The sequence below is a fragment of the Phasianus colchicus genome, unplaced genomic scaffold (assembly GCF_987193195.1).
Source record: "Phasianus colchicus unplaced genomic scaffold, bPhaCol1.hap1.1 HAP1_SCAFFOLD_73, whole genome shotgun sequence".
In the NCBI taxonomy this organism is placed as follows: Eukaryota; Metazoa; Chordata; class Aves; order Galliformes; family Phasianidae; genus Phasianus; species Phasianus colchicus.
The window spans coordinates 12828-35099 of record NW_028325246.1 but is presented as its reverse complement, the minus strand read 5'-3'; the positions used below and the strand labels follow the sequence as shown (position 1 = coordinate 35099).

General features: G+C 45.9%; 2 long non-coding RNA genes across 8 annotated transcripts; both read right to left on the bottom strand.

Moving 5' to 3' along the window:
* Positions 1–411: 411 nt before the first annotated feature.
* LOC149911622 (uncharacterized) lies at positions 412–18907 on the bottom strand. Of its 7 annotated transcripts, none has more exons than XR_016463090.1 (7): positions 18335–18907; positions 13972–15319; positions 13808–13899; positions 5816–5910; positions 2969–5244; positions 2550–2672; positions 412–1030 (listed from the first exon to the last, which is right to left on the bottom strand). It is a non-coding gene; the product is annotated as an uncharacterized LOC149911622 (long non-coding RNA). The 7 variants fall into 7 exon arrangements; XR_016463091.1 differs by having other exon boundaries at positions 2550–3101; positions 3187–5244; XR_016463089.1 differs by having other exon boundaries at positions 2550–5073; positions 5174–5244.
* A 146-nt stretch (positions 18908–19053) lies between these two features.
* LOC149911621 (uncharacterized) lies at positions 19054–21240 on the bottom strand. The gene is made up of 3 exons (XR_016463097.1): positions 20989–21240; positions 20052–20197; positions 19054–19547 (listed from the first exon to the last, which is right to left on the bottom strand). It is a non-coding gene; the product is annotated as an uncharacterized LOC149911621 (long non-coding RNA).
* Between the last annotated feature and the right edge of the window lie 1032 nt (positions 21241–22272).

The following is a 22272-nucleotide window of genomic DNA, read 5'->3' as shown; positions in this document are numbered from 1 at the left end:
GGGGCCGGGCCCAAAGAGAAGGCCGCGTCAGGGGCCGGGCCCAAAGAGAAGGCCGCGTCAGGGGCCGGGCCCAAAGAGAAGGCCGCGTCAGGGGCCGGGCCCAAAGAGAAGGCCGCGTCAGGGGCCGGGCCCAAAGAGAAGGCCGCGTCAGGGGCCGGGCCCAAAGAGAAGGCCGCGTCAGGGGCCGGGCCCAAAGAGAAGGCCGCGTCAGGGGCCGGGCCCAAAGAGAAGGCCGCGTCAGGGGCCGGGCCCAAAGAGAAGGCCGCGTCAGGGGCCGGGCCCAAAGAGAAGGCCGCGTCAGGGGCCGGGCCCAAAGAGAAGGCCGCGTCAGGGGCCGGGCCCAAAGAGAAGGCCGCGTCAGGGGCCGGGCCCAAAGAGAAGGCCGCGTCAGGGGCCGGGCCCAAAGAGAAGGCCGCGTCAGGGGCCGGGCCCAAAGAGAAGGCCGCGTCAGGGAATGCCAAAACAGCACAAGACTGATGAGACCATTACATAGAACACCAAAACGGAGGGCAAGGCCCAAGAAAACACCGCCAGGAACGCCAAAACGAAGGGCAAGGCCCAAGAAAACACCGCCAGGAACGCCAAAACGGAGGGCAAGGCCCAAGAGAAAAATGCAGGGAACGCCAAAACGGAGGGCAGGGCCCAAGAGAAAAATGCAGGGAACGCCAAAACGGAGGGCAGGGCCCAAAAGAACGCCACCACAGACACCAAAACAGAGACCAAAGAGAATGCTGCAAGAAATAATCAGGCAAAGAGGAGAGGCAAGGGGAACGCAGAAAGAAGACAACAGACAGCCTGTAAGGCACGCTGAAATGCAGAAATGAACTCCAGGTACTCTACCTTGTGTCTTACTAAGTAATGGGTAAACATTGCCCTTACCTCTTGGGCAGATTATTACCGTCAGCAAAGTTGGCTTCCGGGGCATCACAGGAAATGTAGATTTCTGTTCCTGGCTGTTCTCATGAAGAGCCACAGATCGCTCTGTGCAGTTGTTATGGCGCTCAGGAGTGCCACAGCTCTCCGCTGCCACCTGTTGGACACAATACAGTAATTAAGGCACTGCTCCACATATGTGGGGGCTGCACCCTGTGCACACTGCTCTAATGATGTCACAAAGGAGCATTAGGGATATAATTAATGCTATTTGTTGGCTTGAATTGTTAAACTAACTATGACTTCTTTTCTGCACTACAATTAGGATGAAGGTTACTTTGACAGAAAAGAAGGGGTGTTATTTTTATTGCTGCATTTCGGGTTAGAGACATTTTTTACATCAGGCTAAGGGTTAGGGTGACAGACACATTGCAGGTAAATGTAATTATCGTTAGAGCTCTCAGTAAGCTAGGGGTTCAGGTCAAGATTACAATTAACACTGCCTCCCAGCCAATCCCAGAGAGCCAAAGGCAAAGGCGAGCCAAACTCCCAGGACAAGCAAAGGGAAATCCAAGGTAAAGGCAAAGCAAACAGCTAAGGCTAAGGGAAGGGCAAAAACAAGGAAAATAGACAACAAAAAGCTATGGTGAGGGCAATGAGAGTGCAGCAGGGAAGGCCAACAGCAAAGGGCAAGAGAACACAGCAAGAAACACCAAAACAGAAGGCCAAGAGAACATGGCAAGAAATGCCTATGCAAGAGCTAAGAGAACATGGCAAGAAATGCCAAAACAGGAGGCCGAGAGGACGTGGCAGGGAACGCCAGAACAAGCGGCCAAAGAGAACATGGCAAAGAAAGCCAATACAGAAGGTCAAGAGAAGGTGGCTGGGTAGGCCAAAACAGGAGGCCAAGGAGAATGCCACAGGGAAGGGAATGCCAAAACAGGGCGCCCAGGAGGACATCACAGGGAACGCCCGGGCAAGGGCTATGAGATGGCAGGAAATGCCGAGGACAACGGGCAAGAGAACATGGCAAGAAATACCAAAACAGAAGGCTAAGAGAACACAGCAGTAAATGCCTAGGCAAGGGCTAAGAGAACATGGCAGGAAGTGCCAAAACAGGAAGCCAAGAGGATGTAGCAGGGAACGCCAGAACAAGTGGCCAGAGAGAACATGGCAAAAAAAGCCCATGCACAAGGCCAAGAAAAGGTGGCTGGGTAGGCCAAAACAGGAGGCCAAGGAGAATGCCACAGGGAATGCCAAAACAGGACACTGAGGAGGATGTCACAGGGAACGCCCAGGCAATGGCTGTGAGATGGCAGGAAATGCTGAGGACAACAGCCAAGATAACATGGCAAGAAATGCCAAAACACGAGGCCAAGAGAACATGGCAAGAAACACCAAAACCAAACACTGAAGAGAATGCAGCAAAGAAAGCCAAGTACAATGGCCAAGACAATGGGGCACAGAACACCAAAACAAGAGAGCAAGAAAATGCAGTAGAGAATGTCTAGGGTAAAGAGAAGGAGAACACTGCAGTGAAAGGCCAGAGACAAATAGAATGTGGGAAGGACAGGCAGCCTTTGGGGTACCCTAAAATGCAATAAAGAGCTCTGGGAGTGCTACGTTGTGCCACGCTACATAATGGGTAAACATTGGTGTGCGTACACTGTCCTTACCTGCTGGGCAGACAATTACCAGTCAGCAAAGTGGGATTCTGGGGCATTCCCGGAAATCCAGCTTTCCATTCCTAGCTCTTCTCATGAAGATCCACACATCACTCCATGCAGTCGTTACAGCACCTGGGAGAACCACAGCTCCCAGTAATGCTGCACAGTAATGAAAGCACTACCCTGCATACATTGGGGGGCTGCATTCTGTGCATGATGCTGCTCACCAGCAGCACTGTAGCTGAGAACAACGCACAAGGAAAAGGCTCAAATACCCAACAACACTTTTGCTTCCATCTTCTCTGATAACTGCTCATTATACCCAGCCCTCACCTTTGGCTGTGCAGGTGGAGATTGAGAAAGCAATGCCACCCCCACCAACAACCTCCCTGCCCCACACTGTGAGTCAAGATAGGGTTTGGGATCACCTGAGGAACCTGAACATCCAGGAGTCTATGGGTCCCAATGAGATGCATCCCAGAGTCACGAGGGTATTCGCTGATGCAGTCAACAAGCCATTCTCAATGGTATTTGAGAAGTTGTGGCAGTCAGGTGAAATCCCTGGTGAGTAGAAAAAAGGCAACAGCACACCTGTTATTACGGATAAAAAGGATGACCCTAGGAACTACCAACATGTCAGTCTCACCTCTGTGCTGTGAATGATCGCAGAACAGATCCTCCTGGAAGTGACTCTAAAGCACATGTTCCAGTGCATCACCACCCTGAGTGAAAAACTTCCTCCTAATATCCAACCTAACCTTCTCCTGTCTTAGTTTAAAACCACTCCCCCTTGTCCTATCATGATCCACCCTCATAAACAGCTGTTTCCCCTCCTGTTTATCCACTCCCTCAAGTACTGGAAGGCCACAATGAGGTCTCTCCAGAGCCTTCTCTTCTCCAGTCTAAACAAGCCCAGTTCCCTCAACCTTTCCTAATAGGAGAGGTGCTCCAGGCCTCTGATCATCTTAGTGCCCTCCTCTGGACCCGCTCTGAGAGTTCCAAGTCCTTCCTGTGCTGGGGGCTCCAGGCCCGGACGCAGTTAAGCAGATGGTGCCTCACGAGAGCCGAGTAGAGGAGGAAAAAAAAAATACAAACAACCTCCCTCTCTCTGCTGGCCGTTCTTCTTTTAATGCAGCCCAGGATATAGTTGTCTTTCCAGGATGCAAGTGCACACTGCTAGCTCACATCCAGCTTCTTATCCACTGGGATCCACAAGTCCTTCTCTGCAGGGCTGCTCTCAAGGGGTTCTTTGCCAAGTTTGTATAAACATCCAGGATTGCCTCTTCATCAGTGACATTGACAGTGAGGGTCAAGTGCACCCTAATGACACCAAGCTGTGGGGTGCAGTGACACACCAGAGGGACAGGACACCATCCAGAGGGACCTCAACAGGCTGAGTAGTGGGCATTCAGCAATGTACCTTCCCAGCCCAGAAAGCCAACTGTATGCTGGGTTCCATCCAAAGATGCGTTGTCAGTAGGTGAAGGGAGATGATCCTGCCCCTCTGCTCTACGCTGGTGAGGCCTCACCTGGAGTGCTGTGTCTGGATTTGGATGGCTGCAGTGTAGGACACAGGCATAGAGCTGTTGGAGTACATCCAGAGAATGGCCACAAATATGAACTGAGGGGTGGAATGCCTTTCCTATAAAGAGAGAAAATTGGGGCTGTTCAGCCTGGAGAATTGAAGGCTCTGAGGTGACCTGGTAACAGCCTTTCAATACCTAAAGGGAAGAATGAGAAAAAATTTAAGTTAGATATCAAGAAAATCTTGTGAGGGTGGTGACACAGTGGAACAGGTTACCCAGACACATGATGGATGCCCTGTCCCTTCCAAGGTGAGGCTGGGACAGGCTCTGGGCAACCTGATCTAGCTGTGAATGTTCCTGTTTATTGTGTGGCAGTTGGACTAGATCATTACAGATGGTACCAAGTACTCCAGCTGGGATAATCTGCATGCGTCACAGAGCCTCTCTGGACCAGTCCCAGTATTCAGCAGACCAGGGACCTCACTTCATCACACTGTTGGGAACCAGAGCTGTAGAGCTATTGAATGGGGGACAGGGGATGGAAGGAAGAGGGATGGGGGTTTGGGTGTCATAGAGATTAGGAAACTAATAGGATCTCCAGACAATTAGGATGAAGATATCTGGGGTGATGCTGAGTACATTGGTCCAGAAGAGGATAATCCTTGGCCTTCTATAAAGATGAAGTCAGATCTGCTGTTCAAACAGAAAGGACTGTAGGATCCCAAGGTGATCAGTCACGATGTGCTCTGAGAACAATGCCTTGGGATCCATTACCATTGACAAATTTGTAAGGGAGATATGGGAGAGAACTAGACAAAATAGGAACAGAATACTTGTTACCACTATGCTCAAGTGGTGCAGACCATATTACGCTCAGTGAGGATGAAGCAGATGGCCACTATGTTCTGGGAGTGTTCTTCATGTCCTGGTCGAAGCACCTCACTCTATCATCAGCCGTGTAGCGCAGCAGGCTGGGAGAATAGACCCCATGGAGAAAAGTGAGCCACCTGCAACCCATTTGATCCCTAAGTGAGCTTCCCACAGCTATCAGAAACCTGCCTGCATACAAGCTAGTGCACAAACACGGGGCTTGGAATGCTCTGTTACCTGCCCAGTAGATCTCAGAGTGCTTACACCCCTGATGAGACAAACTCCAGCAATCCCTAAACCCCATCAAGCTAAAAAAAAAAAAGAGATCAGCTGATTTATTACATGTAAGGGCGCACAGAATGCCCTTAAACAACTCTGTAGGTTTCGAACAGTGCATGACACTCTTAACTACAGTCATGAAATGGGATGATGGAGGTGCACACAAACCATGTTTGGAGCCCCAGGTTGGAGATCATGCTGTAAGAACCATGAAATGGTGAACAGAGGTGGAACCAGAAGATAACGAGCTCAAAGATTTGCTTAGAAGACCTGGAGAATGAAGAACCTCTTTATGGAAAAGGATGTTAGCTCTGGGCATTCCCACAACAGCAATGCTCAGTCAGCTAACCAGCATTATCCTGAGGCTGATAGAAGCATTCCAGAAATGAGGGAGCAATGAAAAAAAGAAACATGTTAGTCCTTCAATCACCATATCAGAGAAAGGGAGATAACACCTTCATCTCCCTTAGAGAAGAAAAAAGGGCATCATGATGACAAACATGCAAATACAGCTGCTCTAATCCAGTTTGGAATCCCCCCAAAAAGGTGGAGCTCACAGCCCTGAAATAAAGAATTACATGCCCCGTTCCAAATACTCACCCCACTCTCCAAGGGAAGCTGCCACCAGGATGCTGCATCTATGGCCACCAGCCCTTAAATGTAGTCAGGATACCCCAGAAGGGGATATCACAGCCCTGAAATAAAAAAAAGAATAAAAGTTATCCCATTCCAAGGATGAACACTCAGCCCACACTGCCAAGGAAGCAGTCTCCAGGTAGAGATGCTGCCCTTGTGGCTTCCACCCCTTAAATGTGGTCAGGATACTTAAAAAAAAAAAAAAAAAAAAAAAAAGAGAGAGAGAGAGATTACAGCCCTGAAATAAAGAAACCACTTACCCCCTTCCCAAGGACCAACACTTGCCCATGCTCCACAGGAGACAGCCTACAGAGATAAACGCTGCCCTTACAGGTGCCAGCACTTAAATGTGGTCAGGATGCCCCAAAAACAGGAAAAATCACAGCCCTAAAATAAGAAGGAATCACTCACCCTTTCTCAAGGACCAGACCTCGCCCCATACTCCCAAGGAGGCAGTCTCTGAAGACAGATACCACCTTTAAGGCTGCTACAGCCCTTAAGTAGGGTCAAGATCTACCAAAAAAGGAGAGATTGCAACCCTGAAATAAAGAATGAATCATTCTGTTCTAAGGGTTCACTCTATGCTCTAAAGGAAACATTCTCCAGGTACAGTAGCTGCTCATTCTGATGCCAGACTTTAAATGTGATCAGGAGCCCCCCAGAAAGGGAGATTACAATCTAGCAATAAAGAAGGAACCAATTACCCCATTCCAAACACACTCACCCCACACCCCAAAGGAAGAAGTCTCCATAGAGAAGTACTGCCCTTATGGTCTCCAGCCCTTGAAAGTGGTCAGGAACCCCAAAAAAGGGAAAGATTGAAGCAAGAGCCAACGTAACAACAACAAGCAGCAAGAGCCAACGTAACAACAACAAGCAGCAAGAGCCAACGTAACAACAACAAGCAGCAAGAGCCAACGTAACAACAACAAGCAGCAAGAGCCAACGTAACAACAACAAGCAGCAAGAGCCAACGTAACAACAACAAGCAGCAAGAGCCAACGTAACAACAACAAGCAGCAAGAGCCAACGTAACAACAACAAGCAGCAAGAGCCAACGTAACAACAACAAGCAGCAAGAGCCAACGTAACAACAACAAGCAGCAAGAGCCAACGTAACAACAACAAGCAGCAAGAGCCAACGTAACAACAACAAGCAGCAAGAGCCAACGTAACAACAACAAGCAGCAAGAGCCAACGTAACAACAACAAGCAGCAAGAGCCAACGTAACAACAACAAGCAGCAAGAGCCAACGTAACAACAACAAGCAGCAAGAGCCAACGTAACAACAACAAGCAGCAAGAGCCAACGTAACAACAACAAGCAGCAAGAGCCAACGTAACAACAACAAGCAGCAAGAGCCAACGTAACAACAACAAGCAGCAAGAGCCAACGTAACAACAACAAGCAGCAAGAGCCAACGTAACAACAACAAGCAGCAAGAGCCAACGTAACAACAACAAGCAGCAAGAGCCAACGTAACAACAACAAGCAGCAAGAGCCAACGTAACAACAACAAGCAGCAAGAGCCAACGTAACAACAACAAGCAGCAAGAGCCAACGTAACAACAACAAGCAGCAAGAGCCAACGTAACAACAACAAGCAGCAAGAGCCAACAATCACCATTTTCCAAAGGTCTGCACTCACTCCCAAGGAGGCAACCCCCAGGTAGGGATGCTGCCCTTACTGTTCCCAGCCCTTAAATGTGGTCAGGGAGGGGGTGGAGCCAAGGTCAGCCCTATCCGCTCCCATAGGTGAATTGCTTCCACCTGTGCTCACAGGGCTGGCTACACCCCTCACCACGTGCTCAATCACTGCTTCTGACTGTAACCTAACAGTTCCTATAAGGCCTGAAGCAAAAAAAAAAAGACAAATAACAAGCAGGCGATTGGATCTGCCTGTCCGGCAAGGGGAGTGTTATCAGTGGATGAGCAACAATGGCACACATATTTTGATTCAAGTCTGTCCTCAAAGGCAATTGGTAAAATTGCCTGACTTTCTAAAATTGGTGACTCTGCGGGTGACACTGGGGTGACATAGGGCTGACATTGGGCTGGGATGATGTGGGGGGGTGATGCTGGGGGGTGATGTTGGACTATCACAGGGGGGGACATCAGGGAGTGATGTTGGAGTGATATTGTTGGGGGGAATGTAGTGGAAACCCTAAGTTGTGGCTTGAAACAATGATTGAGAAGGGACAAACCAGAGGAGCTCAGGTTCATGAAACGCACCTGAGTGATGGAAGGGGTGGATCCTGGCTCCACCCTCCTCCCAGGCCTTATTTAAGTGTTGGCAGTGGGAATGAGAGGCTTTTGCTAGAGGTCCCTGCTTGCTTGAGATCTTCTAAAGTTAAGCAGATTTTGTTCCTTGTTTTTGTGTTCACAGCTGCTGTGTTTGAGCAAGTCCTCACTTATTGCAACCTATTAATGCTATTGTTGTTGCATTTTCCACCACATTGCAGTATTACAGGCGGTAATTACTGGTGGGGGTGATGTTGGGGTTTTTTTTTGAGTAGCATTGTTGGAGTGAAGCTGGGAGGTTACACTGAGATAAGACTAGGATGCTGCTGGAGTTTCACTAGGGGGTAACATCAGGGAGTGATATTGGGGTTACATTGTTGGGGTGACACTGATGGGGGCACACTGGTGTGATACTGGGGTGAAACTGGGTCGAGGTTGTGCAGTGATGCTGTAGGGTGATGTTGGAGTTTCTCTGGGGGATGAGATGAAGGAGTGATGTTGTTGGGGGGGTGATATTATTGAGGTGATGCTGGAAGGGAAGTGATGTTGGGGTATCACTGAGGGAGGAATCAGGAAATGACGTTGGGGTGACAAGGAAGAGACATTGGGTGGTGACGTTGGGCTATCGCTTGGGGTAACATCAAGGAATGATATTGTTGGGGTGATGTTACTAGGAAGGATATTGGGCTATCCCTATCTTAAGGGGGTTTCAACAGGGAGTGACGCTGCGGTGATGTTTGGAAATGACTCTGGGGAGTCCTGGTGGGGTGTGGCTGGGATTGACATCAGGAAGTGAAGCTGGGGGGTGACACTGGAGTGAAATTGGGGTGATACAGGGGTGATATTAGGGGGTGACACTGGGGGCGATGTTGGGTTATCACTGGAGGAAGTGATGTTGGGTTGATGTCGGGGAATGAAGTTGTGGGTTGATGTTGGGGTATTACTAGGGTTTAACATCAAGGAGTGATGTTTTGGGGGGAACGTGGGGGTGACACTGGGGTGATGTTAAGTGTGACATTGGGGGAGACATTACTGGGGTGAAATTGTTGGGGTGACACTGGGTTTATTTTGGGGAGTGACACTGAGAGGTAATGAGTATGACTGGGGGTGACATCAGGGGGTGATGCTGGGGGAACATTGTTGGGGTGATACAAGGAATGACACTGGGGTGGCACTGCTGTGACAGTGGGGTGATATTAGGGAGTAATGTTGGGGGGATGAGGTTGGGTTATTGCTGGGGGGGTTCAACAGGGGGGTGACACTGGGGTGATGTTGTAGTATTACTGGGGGCTGACATTGGGGATACTGGAGAATGATTCTGGTGTGTCATTCTAGTGACAAGGGTGATGTTGGGGCTTTTCTGGAGGGAGTGACATCAGGGAGTGAATGCTGGGTGGTGATACTGTTGGGGATCTAAAGGCCCCTGACTGAAGAATGATCCTGGAATTGAATAAGGTATTTTGGCAGTTTTAACAGAGTTGATATTTGTGGCTGTGGCTGCAAATGTTTTGTGGAGAGAGCTGTCCTTGGTATTTGGTCTTGTTCTTGCAAAGACTTGTTTTGCAAGTTGATGTTCCACTTGGGCTCTGTATCACACGCTGACCGCATGAGTACAGCATGCAAGTAGAACAAACCCTACAGACCCTGGGGAGAATGAAAGCGGGAGAAAGCACGGAAGTGCACTTTGAAGTGGGGGATGCTGTGTTGGTGCTGCCAATCGAATCTACCTCTGGCATGTTCCTTCTCTCTCCTCTTCGGTGGCTTGCCATCTCTCAAGGGTCAGATAGTAATAGCACACTTGCTTAGGGAGATTCTGCTTCCCACTTAATGGAATTATCTAACATTTCAGAGAGCGACACTGGAGGAAGTGACACTGTGGTTGTGGTGAAGTGATGTTGGGATATCAATAGGGTTGACATCAGCAAGTAGCACTGGGGTGACACCATTGGGGTGATGTTGGAGTACCACTGGGATTTAACATGAATGACTGATGCTGGGGTGAGAGCGTTGGGGTATGACAATGTTGGAGTGACACTGAGGGTTGATACTGTGGTGATGTTGGGGGGTGACACTGTTGGGTTGATGCTGGTGGGTGACGTTGGGATGATAGGGGGATGATATTAAGGAATAACGCTGGGGGAGTTATTCTGGAGCATCCTTGGGGGGTGACATCAGGGGGTGTTGGGGGCTGATGTTTGGGGTGAAATAGGTAGGGCTTGGGAGTAGAGTTTGGGGGAAAATAGTAAGGATTTGGGGCTGATACTTGGGATGAAATAATGAGGTTTTGGGAGCTCAATTTGGGGTGAATTAGCAAGGACTTGAACCTGGAGTTTGGTCTGAAATACTGATGGTTTGGGGCTGGAGTATGAGGTGAAATAGGCTTTGGAGCCTATTTGGATGGCAGTTTTCAATGTAAAAAACATGTTCTTTACAGTTTCCTTGCAGGAAGAGGATAAAGAAACTCTGCTTTTACACAGGAGGGGATACGATATACCTTCAGCAGACTCCCACTGTTGTTCAAGCCACCTCACTGAACTTTGACAGAAAGTTTCACTGCCTTAGAATGTGAAATTGTATCCGTGTGTAGATATTTTAATTGCAGGCACATACCCTGGAAAGGTGGGGGAAGTGGCAGCAGCACTAGATGACTCAGAAATTGAGATTCCACCTGCAAACTGTCAGGGACTAAGAAAAGAAGTAAAATTTTAAGGCAGCAAAGACCAGCAAAATTGTGCAGACTTGACTGAACCAAAGTGAAGATATGTGAACTAGTGTGAACAGAAGTGAAGCCATGCAAAATTTTACAAAACCACGTGAACTTCATGGAACCTCAGTGAAGACCAGTGATCCTGAAAAGTCTTCAGTGAACCAGGGCGGACTTCTGCAAAGCCCAGTGAAGACCCACAAACCTGTACAAAAATACCATGAATCCGCACAGACAATACAAGTACACCAAGTGAAAACCCACAAAATTGGGCATCCTTTGGTTTATTTGGGTTTGGAATTCTGGCAATGCAACCCAACTGGATAAGTCCCTTGTAGACTGGTAGTATTTTCTTCACAAATAATGAAATCTGAATCAGTAGGACATTGTTCATGCCCTATTACCTGACTCTTACCTTCTCCTCCCCTGGTTTCTCATTGCCTGAGTACTTCAGGTTCACAAAAGACGAAAATGAAACAACAAAAAAAAGAAAATAGGGGGAAAAAAAAAGAAAAAAGGGAAAAGGAAAGAGTAAAAGAAAGATGTAGAAAAAGAAATAGAAAAAGAATAATAAGAGGAAATAGAAAATGAAATAATTAGAATTATAAAAAGAAAAATTATTAGAAAAAGAAAAAAGAAGAATTAAATTAGAACGGGAATAGGAAAAAGACAAAATAATTGGAATTAGGAAAATAAATAGAAAACGAATTGGAAATAAACTAGAAGAAGAATTGGGAAAGGCTGTGGAAAAAGAACTGGAATTAGGAAAAAAAGAACTGGAATTAGAATTACAAAAAGAAAAAGGAAAAGAAAACTAATTAGGGAAAAAAGCATTAGAAAAGGATAACAATTAAGAATTAGAAAAAGATAAAAAGTAAAAGAATGAAAAAGAATTAGAGTAAGAAATAGAAAAAAAAAACAAGAAAAGGGGAAAGAATGAATTCTAATTATAAAAATTATTAGAATTAGAAACAGAAAAAGAAAATAATTAGAATTAGAAAACGAAAGAGAAAAATAATTAGAAAAAGAAAAATGAAGAAGAATTAGGATTAGAATTGGAAAAAGAAAAAACTGGAAAAAGAATTGGGAAATGAGAAAAAATTAGAAAAAAATATTAGAAAAAGAATTGGAAAAAGAACTAGAATTAGAAAATGAAAAAAGAGTGAAAAAATAAAAAACCATTAGAAAATGAGTGAGAAAAAGTCTAGAAAAAGATAAAAATAGAACATGAAAAATAAAAGAGTAAGAAAAAAGAAAAGAATTAGAAAAAATAGAATTAGAAAAACAAGAATATGGAAAAGAAAATGAAAAGAAAAGGAATTGGACAAAATGAACTGAGAAAATAAGTGGAAAACAAAATAGATGAAGAATTGGAAACAGAACTGGAAATGGAATCAAAACTGAAAAAAGAATTGGAAAATGAAAAAGAAGAGAAAGGAAACAAAAGCACTAGAGCAAGAGAAAGAATATGAAAAGAAAAGGAATTAGAAAAAGAAAAACCAATGGATAAAGAAAAAGAATTAGAATGATAATTGGAAAAGGAAAAAACTGCAAAAACTAAAAATGCAAAAAGAAAAACCTGGAAACAAAAATAATTAGAAAAAGATTGAGAAAAAATAAAATGAATTAGAAAAAGGAAAAATATAAAGAAAAAAAATAGAAAAGTATCAAGAATTACAATGAGAAGTAGAAAAAGATTTAGAATCAGAAAAAGAAAAGAAACTGATTCAGAAAAAGGACAGAAAAAAATCGAAAACGAATTAAAAAGAAGAATCAGAAAAGAATTAGAAAATGTAAAAGAAAAAAACTGAAATAGAAAAAATGAAAAGGATGTGGATTGGGGAAAAGATTTGGAATGGGGAAAAGAAAAAGAACTACAATTAGAAAAAGAGTTGGAGTTAGAAAAAAAAACGAAATAGAAAAAAAGAAAAAAAGACTTGGAAAAAGAATTAGAAAAAGAAAAAAACAAGAGTAGAATAAGAATTAGAAAAAGAATTAGAGAAATCATTAGAAAAGGAAAAAAGAAAATGAAACAAGTATTAGAAAAAACAGAAAGTATTATAAAAAGAAAACGAAGAATTAAAGTTAGAATGAGAAGTGGAAAAAGGAAACGAAAAGGAATTGGAAAAACAATGAAAAAAAATGAAAATTAAAAAAAAAATTAGACAAATAATTAGAATTAGACAAAGAAATAGGAAAAAAAAAAAATGGAAAATTATCCAGAAAAAGAGAACACAAGAACTACAATTAGAAAAAGAACTGGGATTCAAAAAAGAAAAAAAAGGAAATAGAAAAAGGAAAAAGACTTGCAACAGGAAAAAGAAATAGGAAAAGAATTAGAAAAAAAATAGAAAAACAAAATAGATTAGAAACAGGAAAGAAAAAACAGATTTAGAAAGAGAAAAAGAGAGATTTAGAAAAAGGAATGGAAAAATAATTGGTAAAGGAAAAAGAAATTGAATGAGAATTGGAATGGGAATTGTAATATGATGAAGAAAAAAATATGGAAAGGAATATGACAAAGAAAAGGAACATAATGAAGAAAAAGAGAAAGAAACAATTGGAAACGGAAACAGAATTGGAAACAGAATTAGCAAAAGAAAGAATTAGAGGAGTAGAAAAAGAATTCAAAACAAAAAAGAATTGGAAAAAGACTTTTAAAATAAATTAGAAAGAAAAATAAAAGGAAGTAGAAAAGGATGTAAAAGAATTAGAAAATGAAAAGGAGAAAAAAGAAAAAGGTAAAAAGGAAAAGAAAGGGAAAAAACAGATTAGAAAATTATTCAGAAACAGCAATGAAAAAAATAAAAGGAACTGGAAAAGGAATCGGAGAAAAGGAAAGCATTACAATTAGAAAGTGAATTAGAAAATGAAAATAAATTAGAAAAAGGGGGGGAAATAAAAAAAAAGAAACAAAAGAGAACTGGAAAGGGAACTGAAAAAGAAGAAGTTAACTCTAGAAACCCCAAGTCATACATGGCCCTCACTGGAAGCCTGTTTTGGAGCCTACCTCTTCTTTTTGCATCTCACTTGGTCAAAGCAGAGCAGTCAGCATTTGGGTCGCTGTAGCTCCAATGAGGCACAGATTGACAACATGAAACACTAGGAAAGAGAAACAAGAAACATTGCATAATGGCAAGAAATGATATTGAACCCAAAAAGAAAAGAACAAACCTGTGTTTGGTAGGAGTGACAGAAGCCGCAGACATCCCATTGGTAATTGGGAGCCTAAGCCAGCTACTGTGGACGTGGTGAGTGTTGGTCAAGCTAGAGTTGAACTCCATCAGGGTACATTTGAACTTTGTGAGCCCTAGAAGACAAGAGAGAGAAGGAACGTGCAGGCGGCGGATGTGAGAGGCAGTGCCAGTGGAGCATCCCTTCAAGGGACACTTCTCCTGTCTCACCCAGGACAGCTTCTCTCCTGTTTTTTTTTCTTCTCAGGGTCTGCATGCTTTGTTTTGTTGGCACACCGCATCTGCCTGGCCAGAGCGAGATATGGAGACCAAGAGGAACACTTGCTTGTAAGTATATGGTGGGGAAGATGGTGTAAAATAAGAACATCTGGTGAACACAAAGTGAGCACGAGGGACAACCAATGCCATGAATATAGGACCTCTACAAGCATGGGAGTGGCCTCAGGGGTCAACATAGCTTGTCGGACAAAATAAGGAGTGCATCTTGGCACCCATCTATGGCTCTGGTTTCCTGCTGTAACCACCAAGAGCCTCAGTACCGTCCTCGCACGGCTCAGAGGGCCACAGTTCTCCAATGCCACCTGTTGAACACAAGACAAGATTTTCTAATAAGGATGAAGGAATCACCCCTTTCCAAGCATGTGGGCATGTCTAACACTGCAACCCAAAGAGATCAGGAAGGGCAATAGCATCTGGAGTCTCCAGTCCTGGAAGGAGAAAAGAAACCTCCACACGAGATACTAAACAACACGGGTTAGTAAGACTTAGGTGTCATTCTAGAAACCACAAGTCATACACAGCACTCACCCGAAGCCTGTTTTGGAGCCTACCTCTTCTTTTTGCATCTCACTTGGTCAGTGCATAGTAGTCTGTGTTTGGGTCATTGTAGCTCCAATGAGGCGTCAATTAACAGCATGGAAAACAAAGGAAAGGAAGAGAAACACTCCATAATGGCAAGAAATGATACTGAACCCAAAAAGAAAAGAACAAACCCATGCTATTTGGGAGAGACAGAAGAGCTATTAGTACTGACAAACAACACAAGATGGGAGCAGAAACAACGACATAAAATACTCACGTTATTAGTTCTAATGCAGAAACAACATTCCATTCCTACATAAGTACACAAACACTGTGTAATTGCACAAAATGACCATGACCACTTTTGAGGAGCATGCTGCTCCATGAGAGCTCATGCAGTGGGAGAATGAGGAATGCCTGAATCCAGGTCCATGATCTCTTTTGGTACCATGTGGGGTAGCTTCTGGAGACTGCAGGACTCTGGCATGACAAGCAGCCCACAGGCAGGAACAGGAGAGCGTCAAGATCTGCTAGCGAGAAAGAAAAGGAAATCCCTGAATCTTCTTTCTCCACAAGCATTTGGGATTCTTTCTTCTTTGCAGGAAAAAAAACCCAACCCCATTGTGATTCAGTCCCAGCACAATTATTAGGTATATGATATGTACCAAAGCATTGCATATTGTTAGGACAAAAGCTGTGGCATAGTTAGTGAGAGGATCACAAGTAAAATTAACTAGATGTCACCAAGATTAAAATTCTCTTTGAAATTTGTATGCATTGTCCCAAATCACCTTTCAAAATTCAGTGGGTAAAGCATTTCTTTTACCTTCCACAACTTAGAGCTAGGGAGACATTATTTGAATTATGGCAAGTGCATCTACAATTAACTGGTGGACTTTTTATATTAGTTCTTTCCCACTGAGATAATACACTACATAATAACTGCTGATTTGTTCCCAGTGCTGATAGGGAAAACTGCAGGGGTGTAGCAATGCACAAGATCACTTGTTAATCTGACACCCTAGTTTTATTCTTTATCCTGCATCTCTCCGGAGTTGGGGGCAATCGGCCAGTGCTATCCTGGCCCTATTCATTTCCTGAATGCATTTAATCACTGTGTTTAACCATGGTTGAAAGGGTTAAGCCTCTGTTAGAATTAGAATTCAGTCCCATATGCCCAGTACGGCCAATATGGGCATGGCTCCATGAGCAGCCAGTGACTGTGGTAAGGTCATCATAAGCAATTACAAAAATTAATCTGAAGAAGATTCCTGTCCAAAACAGTGACTAATGATACCATGGGGATCCCAGAGAAAGGAACAGAGCGAGAAGGGAACATGTGAGGCACAGAAATAGGATCAGCATTCATTAGCATTTGGAAAACAAGAGAGAACTTCCCGGTTCCAAAGGAACCAAGGTTAGAGGAAGCATAACTGGAAAAGAAAACAAAACAAACATAAAACTTCCTGGTCCCAAGTGAACCAAAGTTAGAAGGTAGGTGAAATCCAGATAGCTAATTTTGTACATTTCCTCCTGATCATCTTGAGCCTTTCAGATGTATTTGTTAAGAGTCTCCCTGAGGGTTAAAGGGACAGGACCAGGGTGGGGCAAATCAATCAACACTAGTTGTCCTGGGGAGTAATCATCCCAATAATCAGCTCTTTGAGTAAGGGACCACGGGGCACAGTGGTTGCCAGTGGTGGTCCCCAGTAACCCTCTGATTCCTTTTCAATCAACAGGATCTCATCTCCCGCTGTTAGTGGCACTTTCCACACATACTGATTTCCTAGGTGTGTAACCAAAAACATTCCTTTATTTGGCTAGTTCTGTAGCAGAATAGGGAGACCTCCTCGATATGAACATCAGAATACCCACTTTCAGTCTCTTCATATGCATGCCCAGTTTCTATCGGAAGGCAGAGAAGGATCACCAGGTTTTCTGATTTGTCTTTGTAACCAATTCCTGCAAGGACTGAATAATTTGGGTTTCTGCCGTGTGCTGTTCATTGTGGATCTCTACGGCAGCAGTAAGAGCAGCTCCTGAAACTGCACAAGTGATTGATTTTCCCTTTTCCTCCACCATACGAGTTTGCTTGTGGAGGGAATCTATATGATCCACAACTCCCTCTAAGTTGGGCCAATTATTCTGTGCCCAATTCATCTCCGTGGGGGAGAATTTGGCACCGTGCTTTTCTAAGAGGTCAAGGAGTGGATTCCTGCCCTCATTCCTTTTTTTTTTTTTTAATTTGCTTTTTTTTTTTTTTTTTTTTTTTTTGTTAATGATCATGCCTCAAAATGAGGAGCAATCTCTTTGGGGGGGACAAACACATACTATCAAAGTCCCAACAATTTACTCCTTACACCCCCAAAGTGTACACACATACTCTCTTCTACCAATAGGGCACTTGCTGCTACCACCTGGACACATTCAGGCCAACCTCGAGATACAGGGTCTAGTACCTTGGACAAGTATGCAATAGGCTTTCTCTAAGATATTTATAAGCATTGTTGGAAATAGCCAAATAATTTTCCAGGACAGTATCTCTGATCGTTATATCTATCTTTATTCCCAACTGCAACGGCGGGCCTCCTGCAAGCAGGAGAGCGCAGAGAAAACAGTGTTACGTCTTTTATCCCCTACTGCCCGACCCTTATCTCTTTCTCCCCGGCTCCTCACTGGCTGAGTACTGCAGGTTCACACTCTTTCGCGACACTTCACTAATTGTACGAATACCAAGAAAGCACAAATCCTTACCACCCAACCACAAATATCTTAGTTGATCAATTGCCTTCTAACAACTGCTTTCTTAACAAACATCTGGTCGTAAGTTTTGGATGTCTACTTTACAACATAAACATAACCTCTTAACTGCTTCATTACCCCCTAGCATTTGTGCCGTTTACACTGGGTCATTGTTCAGGTCATCCGTCTGTCCTTGCTTAGAGATAAGCTTGGAAAGAGGACAGAGGGCAGTATCTTGGAGCCTGCCTACGGCATCCTAACGTTCCCACAGAGTGGGACAGTTCTGCTTTGTGTAAAGGCCCCGACTCCTTGAGAGTCTGTTCAATGGACTTCACTTCTGCTGGCCTAATGAACAACGTTACAGTACGTTTCCCAGGTCAGAATACTATACCCACATTGTTTAGAACATTTGAAGTCTGTTGCAGCTTTGGGAGAAAGAATTTGTCACGTAATTCGGTAACTATGTCTCTAAAATATGTCACTAATACGTATATGGTAATCTTACTTTTCACATCAGCTATTTCTAAGGACATGCTACAGCTTCATTCTTTAGATCAACTGCCCCTTTCAATATCCAATGCAGAAACACCACTTTCACTTTCCACAGCATTTACCAGAACCACAGAACGGCAGGGGGGCAGAAAAGGACCACAACGATCATCCAGCTCCCCAGAACCCCCACACCCCCTCGCAGCCGCCTACAGCCTCAGATCTCGCTAGATCCCCCCCGTCGCCTCCCTGCAGCTTCCTGGAGCCCCGCACGGCCCCCCTCCCCGTCCCGGGACCGTTCTCCCGCACACCTCCGGCACAGCTGTCCTCAGCACTCGCTCCCGTCGCGCCGCGGCTTCCCTCTCGGTGCTGCCCGGACAGCTCCGGCTGCCTCCGCGCTCTCCTGCGGGGCGGCCCAGGCGGCAGGAGCGGCGCTCTGCGAGGAGAGCCGCGCCTCCGACAGCCGGCTCCCAACGCTCGCTCCCGCGCACGGCGGCTCGGCCAACGGCAGCCGGCGGAGCTACCGCGGACCAAGGAGACCCCGGGGGCGGGGCGGCGCCGCCGCTGCCCAATCAGAGGCAGGGGGCGGGGCAAGGGAGATGCTGCTCAAGGTGAGCTCCTCCTGCCGCAGCGTGATGACGACAGGTCTGCACGGCCAGCTCCTAGGTCGGGAGCCAGGAATGGACACGGCAGGAGGAGAGAGGCGTTAGGGAGCAGCCGAGGCTTCGAAATGCATCAAAAAGCCCTGAAAAGCATCACAAAGCCACAGCCAGGAAGCTCGGGATTATCACGAGCAGCATCCAGGATGCTAAACATCATTTGCTACCATACCAGATGGTAGCTGAGCTCTCGCTGCAGACATCCCAAAGCCAGACAGAACGGGAACAAACCCAAAGCTCTGCTGCGCGCACCCCACAGCCATCGCGTTGCAAGCTGGAGTGCCTTGCTCTTCGTTGCATTCGTCCCAGTCTCTGTGAATGAAGACTCGGAAGGCAGTCAAAGCGTTGATTGAGCACGAGCGTGCTTTTATTATTATGTAAAAGACAGGAGGGCATGAGAGGTCCAGGGTAAAGATGGGACTCATCCTCTCTTGTCACAGAGAGAGTGGCTCAGAGCTCTCAGTGCTGCTGCCTGGTGCCTGGAGCTGGAGGCGTGATTCTAAGTCCCCCTCCAAGAGGCTCGGCTTCTCCTCAGCGATGCTGACCTGCTCCTGCATGGAGGTGCTGCTGCTGGGGCACTCGGACTGTGCTTGGGCTGGGCTGCTCTGCAAAGGCACTGGGTCACAGTCCAGGCTGGTGACCAGGCTGGTGTCTGGCAGGCTCAGGTCAGCATCTTCAGCAGAGCCGGGAAAAATGAGGGCATGAACTCAGATGAGCTCCTTCTCTCCATCGCTGTTGTTATGTGGAAGGCTGTCATCTGAACAGCAGCAGTTTGTGCTTCCTAAGAGCCCTCCATCGATGGAAGCACACAGCGCATCATCGCTGCTTGCCCTGGCTCTTCTGGGTAGACAAGGGCTCGATTCACCTAGGAAGGATACACAAGGGTTAGTGTCAAACTTTCACTGTCCAATGTCTTGGTGTTGTCTGTCAGGTAGCTTTAAGCAGCATGCTAGATGCTCCCTGGCCAGCTCTAAACAACAACAACAAAGAATGGAGTTAGCAATAGCTGTTAATTAAGTCTGCGCTGTCAGCTGAGCAAAGAATCCCGTGGTCTCCTCGTCCCCCCTAGGGAAACAAAACCGAGACACTGACAGGCTGAATTATGAAAGCGGTCGTTGACATTTGGTTAGGTAGTGATGGCGGAAAGAAGCAAATAGGCTTCCAGCAACAGTGCCACTGTCTTGACAGCAATCCTTGTGCAGGGCCAGATCTTGACTTAACAAGAGACTCATTTGGGAAAGACAGGAGTTAACCGAAGTTGTGGTTAGGCACGGGCTTGAATGCTAGAAGGAGGTACAAGTCCACTTGTATTGCATGAATTCTATGTTGCTGAAAAGCAAGGCTTTGAAAGCTGGATTCGCACCCTTACCTGCCAGCACCACGACTTCTGTCTCTGAGGGCTCCCTGGGACTGCGCTGCAGTCGGCGTTTGGCCACAGAGGATGGTTTCCGCAGGCTGAAGCAGGAACGCCAACTGCCAGCTGGTGATTCCTTCGTCTTGCTGGGTGGACGTTGTCTGGAGAGAGAAAACAGTGACTGGTGTGAGTCGTGCGTGGTGCGGGGTGAGGGAAGAGCTGCACTGAGCTCTTGCCAACAGTTGCTTGTTCCTGGCACCGCCTGGTTTCTGCTGAAGCACAACTTAGAAACTCGCTCTCTTTCAAGCAGTTGAGGATGGTTCCGCTCCTATAGCTCAGCCCTGAAGTCTTGCTGGCTAAATTCCCCTAAACTGTGTCAAGCAAGATGCAGAGCATGTGAGCAAAGGCTCCGCGGCTGTACAGGACAGCATCTAAGGGATGGCTCTTCTGGAGCCAGCAGGCGTAACTGCTTTCTGAGGAACCGTGCAGCCATAAAGGAAATTCAAAAGCACCTCTGACTCTGACATCAACACCTCGTCGGCCCCATCTCACCGCCAAGTTTAGTTTCTAGTGCCAGCAGGTCTGACCAACAGCTCTGCTTAGAGGAGAACCGGAACTGGTTTCAGGCATGTGGCCCCGACAGCTGGAAAACCCCAACGTTTCAAGGTAGAGCCAGCTCAGGCCAGGGTAGACGTCAGCATGGCTTTATACATCTCGTGACTGCGTGCCCAGCAAGGAAGGAATGGCAGCCTCGTGTGGCTAAACCGAATATGTTAGTTGAATCTCAGAGTCCAAAGGGAGCGGAGATTCACTGCAACAATTCACTTCAGGCACCATTACTTTAATTTAGTTTCCGCATGTTTTGGCGCAAGAAATAATGGGGGAAAAAAAAACAACAACACAACCCACCCAAACAATGATGATGGTTGCTGGAAAACAAAGTCCTCTTTACCTTTCAGATGGAAAGTTGATGATTGTGTGGAATTTCCCCTGTACAGCTGTGGGGCCTTCTTCCACTTCTATGTCCCTGCTCTGTGTCACAACGGAAGAGCTGCTGTGGCCTCGCCTATGAGCCTGTGCCAGACCTTGCCAACTTGGCTGATCTGAGCATGCCAGAGGGGATCAGATCACAAAGTGTCCATTTCAATTGCAGCTTCATGTAGGAAAGAAAACCAGCTAACAGGTGTGAATGAATTAATTCATAAGCTGCACGACGAGGCTATTCTTCATAAAAAGACCGACATGGATTCCTAATCCAAAAAGAGAACAACAAGATTTAATACCGATGGAAGAGGTTCCTGGTCCGAAGCCTCATCCTCTTACCCAACTTTCCTTGCCTCGTACTCTTCCCCAACTCCTGGACGATGCCCACAGGCTTGAACTCAGATCTCAAATTCATAGGACCTGGCCTGGTCCCCAAGCCTCAGTCCTGCCAGACATACCCCGGTGCGTAGACTCATCCCCAGAATCTGACTGGACATTGTCATTCTGCAAACGCCCCATCCCAGCAGCAAGGGATCAAAGCATTGGGACAGCTGAAACAAAAATGTCATGAAAGTTTCCTATTAGCACTGATCAAGAACACATCTACCCCTGAGCAACAGGATGGGAGACAAACAGCAGAAGACAACCAACCTGCAGAACCCGCTCCGTTGGGGTTGGTCCAGATGTTTGTATGCTCCCTTCCATGGCCCAGGCCAAGCTTGCTGAGCTGCTCCTCCTTTGTGCAGGGGGAGAGCGGCGCAGATGCTACGTGGTGGCTATGCACAGCATGCCTTTGACTTGATTCTCCTCTCTCCATCTTCCATTAGCAAGCAGCATTTCAAATCTCTCCTTGCAAAAAATCACCTAGGTAAAAAAGAACTGGCAAACTTGCTTTTAAAGTTTCCTTATTTATACAACTTGATGCTTTAAAGCACAAGCTCACCTAGCAATCACCTACCTTAGACAAGCTCAACCTGCAAGGAAAAGTAATTCTTCTGTGTCTGCAGACTTTGCACACATTTCCAGGTGCAGTAGTCAGCCCAGTTCTCAGCACAGCTTTACCAACCACAGAAACCCAGTTTACGCCCGCCGTGCTTTTCTCTCTTCTGAAACGCTGCATTGCTGCAAGAAGCAATGAATAAAATCACAGAATCACAAAACTGGGGTTGCAAGGGAGCTCCAGAGATCACTGAGTCCAACCCCCCCTGCAAAATGGGTTCCCTACCACAGGCTGCACAGGTGGGCATCCAGG